Genomic DNA, 8,814 nt, shown 5'->3' with positions numbered 1-8,814 from the left:
AGTAATAAATCAAATTTGCTCCCAATCTCCATCTCAGGCAGATGTGGGGCAGGTTCAATCTTACAAGTATCTTGGTGTTACCTTAGACTGGAAGCTACAGTGAACACTGAGGTACTCTACAAAAAAGCCATGAGCAGACTCTATTTTCTACGGAAGCTCAGGTCTTTTAACATCTGCAGTAGGATGCTCTTCATGTTCTATCTGTCATCATTGGCTAGTTCCATCTTCAATGCAGTGGTGTGATGGGTGCTGCAATGAAGGTGAAAGACTCAAACAGACTTAAACTGATAAGAAAGGCTGAGTTGTAGGGATCAAGCTGGTTCCACTGGAAGAGGTGATGAATGCTGAAGATGATCAGAGTTTATCAAGGATAACCCTTTTCATCCCTTCTACAGCATGGTGGACAGCCTGAGGGGCAGACATAGCCAAAGATTATTTGCAGCCCAGATGTGCTAAAGAACGCTACAGCAAGTCCTTTCCGCCCGAGGCTACCACACTTTACATAGATAATCTCTAGAGCTGTGCCTTTTAAATGTTGATTATATATTTAGTAATGTACCGAGCAGTATGTGTGTGTCCTTAGGATTATCACTGTGCATTGTTATTAATTATTGTTGTATGTTTATTCTTATTACTTTATTACTTTATTAATTTATTTATTTATTTGTTTATTTATTTTATTTTTATTGTGTACTAAGCAGGGACAAACAAAACTTCCTCCCTTAGGGCATCAATAAAGTATTATTATTATTAGTAGTAGTAGTAGTAGTAGTACTACTACATGTAGCATATATATATGCTACATGCATATATATATGCATGTAGCATATATATATGCTACATGCATATATATATATATATATATATATATATATAGGTAAGTCACCAGTCTTCCACCCGGGAGACCCGGGTTCGAGGCCAGGCTGGGGGCTGGGGCAAAGAGTTACAACGGTGACATTGAGCTGTCAGTGTGGGTCCTTAGGCAAGACCCTTGGAGCTATATAGCCTACCTCATACCATGAGAGACACAAATAAGCACGACATGCCGGCTCAGACGTCGCCCGGTCAAACAAGGTCTGCGTCAGGTGCTGGGGAACCAGAGCACCCTGATGAAAAGTGGGCTACTGGAACAAGACGGAAATGGGCGAGAGGTGAAAACATGGATCTGTTGGAATGCTACTACTCAAGTAATCCTAGTCAGAGGGGCTACATGCAAAGACTGTGGGAGGAATGGTTAGCTCAACATCCCCAGTCAACACTAACTGCCAAACAACTAGTAGCTCAGTGTTCCAACATCCGCAAACGGCAACTGCTGTCACAACTTGAGATTGACGAGGTACGACACAAGTGCTACGGGAAGGAGCCAGGATGCCAGGTCAGAAGGGAGTCAACTACAATTCCCCACCCAGAGACTGGGTATGTAGCCCCAGTAATGAATGAACCATCTGAGCTGAACGAGGCAGCAACTGACCTGAGAGAGAGAATCATGGCCCGAATGAACACCAGACGACCCCGATGCCAATTACAACGGCTCAGTGAAGTACCATCAGAAAGTCTCATTGAAGATGTGAATGCAGCATTGAGAACGATCCCTACCAACACCTTAACAGAAACCAATGAGCTGATATACAACTCAGCATCAGTGATCCTCCAGTCACCTCCTCTACATGGATGACATCAAGCTGTACGCCAAGAGCGAGCGAGACATCGACTCACTGATCCACACCACCAGGATCTACAGCACTGACATTGGGATGTCATTCGGACTAGAGAAGTGTGGTCGGATGGTTACAAAGAGAGGGAAGGTCGCCCACACAGAAGGGGTCTCACTCCCAGAAGGAACAATAGCAGACATAGAGCACAGCTACAAGTACCTGGGAATACCACAAGCAAATGGCAACCTCAATGAGGTCACAAGGAAAGGAGCCACAGCCAAATACCTCCAACGAATAAGGCAAGTCCTGAGAAGCCAGCTCAATGGCAAGAACAAGATCCGTGCAATAAACAGCTATGCCTTACCAGTAATCAGATACCCTGCCAGAATAATTAGCTGGCCAATGGAAGAGATGAAGGCCACGGATGTTAAGACTAGGAAGCTACTAACCATGCATGGAGGATTCCACCCCAAATCCAGCACCCTGAGACTGTACACGAGCCGTAAGGAAGGAGGCAGAGGACTAGTGAGTGTGAGAGCCACTGTCCAGGATGAAACATCCAAGATCCATAAATACATCAAGGACAAAGCCTCAACGGACGATGTGCTCAGCGAATGTCTCAGGCAATGGGGAACAGAAGACAAGGTGCTGGAAGTACCATCATGGGAGGACAAGCCCCTACATGGGATGTACCACCGACAAATAACTGAAGTGGCTGATGTCAGGAAAACCTACCAATGGCTGGAGAAAGCTGGACTCAAGGACAGCACAGAGGCTCTCATCCTGGCCGCCCAGGAACAGGCCCTAAACACCAGAGCAATAGAGGCTCAGATCTACCACACCAGAGAAGACCCAAGGTGTAGGTTGTGCAAGGAGGCCCCTGAGACAGTCCAGCACATAATAGCAGGGTGCAAGATGCTGGCAGGGAAATCGTACATGGAACGACATAACCAAGTGGCAGGCATAGTGTACAGGAACATCTGTGCAGAATATGGACTGGAAGCCCCGAGATCAAAGTGGGGAACACCCCCAAAAGTGGTGGAGAATGACCGAGCTAAGATCCTGTGGGACTTCCAGATCCAGACAGACAAGATGGTAATGGCGAACCAACCGGACATTGTGGTGGTGGATAAAGAACAGAGGAAAGCCGTTGTGGTGGATGTAGCAATACCAAGTGATTACAACATCAGGAAAAAGGAGCACGAGAAATTGGAGAAGTACCAGGGCCTCAGGGAGGAACTGGAAAAGACCTGGAAGGTGAAGACCACAGTGGTGCCTGTGGTAATCGGGGCCCTCGGGGCAGTCACCCCCAAACTGGAGCAGTGGCTACAACAGATCCCAGGAACAACATCAGACATCTCAGTCCAGAAATGTGCAGTTCTAGGCACAGCCAAGATACTGCGCAGAACCCTCAAGCTCCCAGGCCTCTGGTAGAGGACCCGAGCTCAGAGGATGAAACAGACCACCCACGGAGGGTGAGAAGGGAATTTTTTTTTTTTTTTTATATATATATATATACATACACACACATATATATATATTATATTATTCGCAATATAATTTAAAATATAATAAAATATAATTTTACCCGGACGACCGGTTGAGGATTCCGTCTCTGACTGACTTCAGAGACGGAAGTCAGTCGACGTGTGGGTTGCAAGACCTAGTTTTGAATCTTTGATATTGATGGTTAAAAAGTTGCAATTAAGAACTGAAAAATGAGGAGATGAAGATAAAGAAATAAGAGTACCTCGGAGTTCTGGAAATCGGCATCGAGGAAATGCTCAAGATTCTATCGGGAAATCCCGTGGACTGGTGAAAGAACTTTGGATAAAGAATACAGCTGTACTGTGAATGGACCAGAGTGGGGAAATAGTATAGATATTGAAAGTGACGGGAGTTCTGAAACATCGAGTAGTGAAAGGATGAGTCCAAAATGAGGAAATTCTTCAGCAACAGCAGGTGTAGAAAAGCAGGGAAGAGTAGTGAAAAGCTGGGATGAGTCTGAAGAAGAAATTGAGAGGGAAGTAAGGGAGTTTAAAGTGATTGTTAGAGTTAACGAGGAGAAGGCATTGCAAACGATCAGTGACGTTAAATTATACATGACTGAAGAATCAAATGGGGGACATCACTAATGCAAAAGTACTAAGAGATGAAAACTTATCGATAAGTTGTAATACAGAGGAACAAAAAGACAGAGCATGTAGGATGAAAGAAATAGGAAAACATAAAGTGACAAGTGTGAGTCTGGTAAAAGAAGGAAGTAAATAGAGGAAGGGAGTGATTTGGCGATTCCCAATTGAGGTTTCAAATGGAGGAGGAAGAATAAAAGATGGAATGGAGAGAAAATCAGTGAAAGTGTCTTGATAGAGTTTGATGAATGAAAGACTCCCAGAAAGAGTCTTTGACCTACAATGTAAGAGAGTATGTCCCACGACTAATTAGATGTTTTAAATGTCAAAGATTTGGTCATACAGCTCAGACATGTAAAGGAAAGAAAAGATGTGCACGATGTGGAGAAGATCATGAATATGAAGAATGCAATAAGAGCAGGCAGCCAAAATGCTGTAATTGTGGTGGCAGCCACAGTCACAGCTGGTAGCTACGAAGGTGTCCCGAACCTCAATCGTAAGCCAACTTCAGCGGCCGCTTCGTTCAAACTATAAAAACTCCCGACGGTGAAGCTCTGAGTCCATGAGAGCCGCCAACTGAAACACGTTCTGTCTGAGCGGCCACACGAGAACTAAAGTCAGGAGTAATAACACTATTTTCTAATGAAGTTAATGAGCTACAGCTTATTGATAACCCGTTAGTAGGTCGCCATCTTTCTTGAAGCAAAGTATGGGTGTGACGCTAACCAACCAATTGGGGAAGTTGTAGCCTGATGACGTGCCTCTCCTCATTTGCATTTATTTTTTTCCTAAGTTTTGCGGGGAAATAGAATGTGATAAATAAGAAAATAAGGAAATACTAAATGAATAAGGGGAATTGGAAAATGGGAAAAGTAAAGATTTTTCAAACAAATGTTGAATGAAAAATAGATAAAAGAAAATTGGGTAAATAAAAAAGGGATATATGAGAAATTGATTAATGAAACTGGGAAATAGAAAATCGGGTTAATGGAAAAAGGAAATCAAAAAATGTTTAAATTAAAAAATAGATTAATGAAAAATGGGTAAATAGATAAAGGGATAAATGAAAAATGGACAAATGAAAAATAGATTAATGAAAAATAGATAAATGAAAAAGAGAAATAGAGAAATTGATAATCTGAAAAATAAATAAATGAAAAAATTGGGTTAATAAAAAAGGGAAATTGAAAAGTGGTTAATTGAAAAATAAATTAATGAAAAATGGGTAAATGGATAAAGGGATAAATAAAAAATAGATAAATGAAAAAGAGAAATTGGGAAATTGATAATATTAAAAATAAAGAAATGAAAAATGGGGTTAATGAAAAAGCTAAATTAAAAAATGGTTAAATGAAAAATAGATTAATGAAAAGTGGGTAAATGAAAAATAGATTAATGAAAAAAGGGAAATTGTGAAATTGATCATATGAAAAATAAATAAATGAAAAAATGGGTTAATGAAAAAGCTAAATTATTTATTTAACAAATTATTTATTTATTTCACTCATTTTCTTCATTTTTTGATTTATTTTACTAATTTTTTATTTATTTCACCCATTTATTTATTTATTTACTTTTGGCTGAAATGGCTCTCCCAGAGACTGTATGTCTACAGAAGAAACTTGGTTAAAACCCCAATTAGAATTTAAAATATTAAAATATTCTGCTGTTAGATTTGATAGGATTGAAGGTAATGGTGGGGGATGTGCCATACCTTCAAATGGCAAGGGTTGCCGTTTAGAGTGATTAAGAGAGGAAAAGAAGATGAGTTTGTAATTGTGGAAATTTGGATAAATGCAGACCCATTTATTATAATAAATTATTACAATCCATGTAGAAGATTAGACTTGGATAAATTAAAAGAAATTCAGGGACAAAATAGAAATAAAGTTATTTGGTGTGCAGATTTTAATGCCCATAGCAATTTATGGGGAGGGCAGGGAGCAGATACAAATGGAGATAATTGTTGGAAGATAATCAGTTGGTATGATGTGAGGGAAACAAGAATAGATGTGCATACAGGAAATTAATAAGCTATAGATTTAACTTTGGTGTCCAGAGATTTAGCAGGATTATGTGAGTGGGAAATAGAGAAAGAAACAACAATAGGTATTGATAATTTTCCAATTTTTTGTAAAATCCTTATTTCTAAAGAGAAAGGGATGGTAGAAAGGCAGGAAAGATGGATATTTGGTAAGGCAAAATGGAATATATTTAAATATATGTGTGAGAAATATATGGATGAAGTCAATATAAATCTAGGTATAAAAAGTATAGAAGGAAAGCTTAGGGAAGTTATATTGAAAGCAGCAAAAATAACAATTCATGTAAGTAAAGGTAAGAGCAAAAAGAAAGAGGTACCTTGGTGGACAAAAGAGTACAGTGAAGCAATAAGGAAAACAAATAGAGCTTTTAGAATATTGAAGAGAACACACAATTTTAAAAATTTAATTGAATTTAAAAAAATATTAAGCAGAAGCAAAGAAAGTTATTAAGAAGGCAAAGAAGACAAAATGGAGAATTTTTTGTGATTCAATTGGCAGAACAACTCCTATAGCTAATATATGGGGAATCATTAAGAAAATGAAGGGAAATAGACTGGAGAGGACATACCCAATTCTAAAACACGAAGAAGGAACAGCAGTAACAAATGAAGAGAAAGTAGAAGTAATGGCAAGAACATTTGCAAAGATTTATAGTTCAGATAATTTAACAGAACACGTGAAATTTAGGAGGGAACAGACAAGAAGGGTAAATAATTTTATTTTAGAAGGCGAAACAACTACAGGTAATGTAATGGATGTTTATTTTTCTATGCAAGAAATGAAGAAAGCAATACTGAGATCAGGACTAACAGCACCAGGAAAAGATCAGATATGCTATGTTAAGTTAAAACACCTAGGGAATCAGGCTGAAAAAAAACTTCTAGGTTTATATAATAAGATCTGGAAAGAAGGAAGATTACCTTCTAGTTGGAAGGAAGTTGTGCCAATTATTAAACTGGGAAAAGATCCAACAAATCCTTTAAGCTATAGACCAATTGCACTTACTTCATGTTTAGGAAAGATTATGGAAAGAATGATAACAGAAAGGATTACATATTATGTAGAAAGTAAAGGACTTTTGTCTTCACGTCAAAGTGGATTCAGAAAAGGAAGGAGTACAATAGATCCAGTTGTGTGTTTAGAATCAGATATTAGAAGAGCTCAAATTAATAGGAAAATAGTGGTAGCAATATTTTTTGATATTGAGAAAGCATATGACATGGTACGGAAGGATAGGTTGCTTATAAAATTATATAAAATTGAGATTACAGGAGGGTTTTATAATTGGATTAAAGATTTTTTGTTGAATAGAGTTATACAAGTACAGTTGGGAGTAAAAAGATCCAATAAATATAAAATTGATAATGGAACTCCATAGGGAAGTATTATCAGTCCTTTATTATTTTCAATCATGATTAATGATGTTTTTACAGAAGTAGATCAGGATGTTATGCAGTCATTATTTGCTGATGATGGAGCCTTGTGGAGAAAAGGGAAAAATGTAAGATTAGTGTATGAGAAAATACAAAAAGCTATTAAATCTGTTGAAAATTGGGCTTATAAATGGGGAGTTAAATTCTCAGTAGGTAAAACAAAGACTGTTGTATTCGGTAGGAAGAAAATTGAGGAAAATGTATGGGGAAAAAAATAGAAAAAGTGAGTAAATTTTGTTTTTATAGGAATCATTTTTGATTCCAATCTTTTATGGGGTGACCATATAAAATATATTGAAGGAAAATGTAAAAAAGCTATAAATATAATAAGTTGTTTAACAGAAATAGATTGGGGTGCAAATAAAATTAATTTAAAAAAGATTTATGTTGCTTTGATCAGATCAGTTTTGGACTGCGGATGTGTAGTTTACAGGCAAGCTGCAAAAACAGTGATTAGTAAATTAGAAGTTATTCCGAATCAAGCTTTGAGATTATGTTGTGGAGCTTTGAAGACATCTCCATCTTTGGCAGTGCAGGTAAATGGGGGAGATTCCTTTATATTTAAGACAAAAGCAAATTATGCTGAATTTTTGGGTGCGTTTGCAGGGACATAAGGAGGAGAATAATACAGCAGTAAGAATACTGAGACCTTGCTGGGAGAGTGGAAAAGCTAAAATAGACTGTTTTGCCTGGCAGCAGATAAATGCATCAGGGAAATAGGTATACAGGGAAAGACATACTGTGCTGCGGTGCCATATCCAATTACACCTTATTGGTTATTTCCATATATGAATGTAGATTTAGAAGTTTATAAAGAAATGCAGGTTAATAAAGATAATAACTGGGAAATGTTTGTAAATAACAGAATTAAGAATATGTATAAATCCTTTACAGATGGCTCAAAAGATTTAGTTTCAAATAAAACAGGATTTGCTTATGTTATTCCTGAACTGGGTATATTTAAGAAGCAAAGAACATCTGATTATTTATCTGTTTATACAGTGGAAATGTTAGCAATTCTGATGGCCTTACAGAGGATAGAACAAAATAGAATTGAAAATGTTATTATATGTTCAGATTCATTATCATCATTAATGTCCATTTCAAATATCTCATCTGAAAGTCATATGGAATTGGTATATGAAATTTATGAAGTAATATTTAGAATTACACAAATTAAAATAAAGATTAGGTTTATTTGTCTGTGTTCTAGGTCAATGGCTCATAAAGACATGGAAGGGAATGACATGGCAGATCATTTAGCTAAAGAATCTTTAAAACAAAATGGAATTATGGAAATAGCGTATTGTAAATAAATAGAGTAAAATTTAATCTGAATGGCAACAATTATGGGAGGAAGGAACTAAAGGTCGTCATTTATTTAATATACAAAAGAAATTAGGAAATATGGAAATAATTGGAGAAAATCGAAAAGAACAAGTAGTAATAACAAGATTGAGGATTGGACATTCCGGATTAAATAAAACATTACATTTGATAGGTAAACATCCAACAGGTAGTTGTGAGTGTGGTATGGCTATGGAAACAG

This window comes from Poecilia reticulata, chromosome 6 (assembly GCF_904066995.2).
Source record: "Poecilia reticulata chromosome 6, P_reticulata-male-v2, whole genome shotgun sequence".
Taxonomy (NCBI): Eukaryota; Metazoa; Chordata; class Actinopteri; order Cyprinodontiformes; family Poeciliidae; genus Poecilia; species Poecilia reticulata.
The sequence above is the reverse complement of the archived record's forward strand: the minus strand, read 5'-3'. Positions refer to the sequence as shown.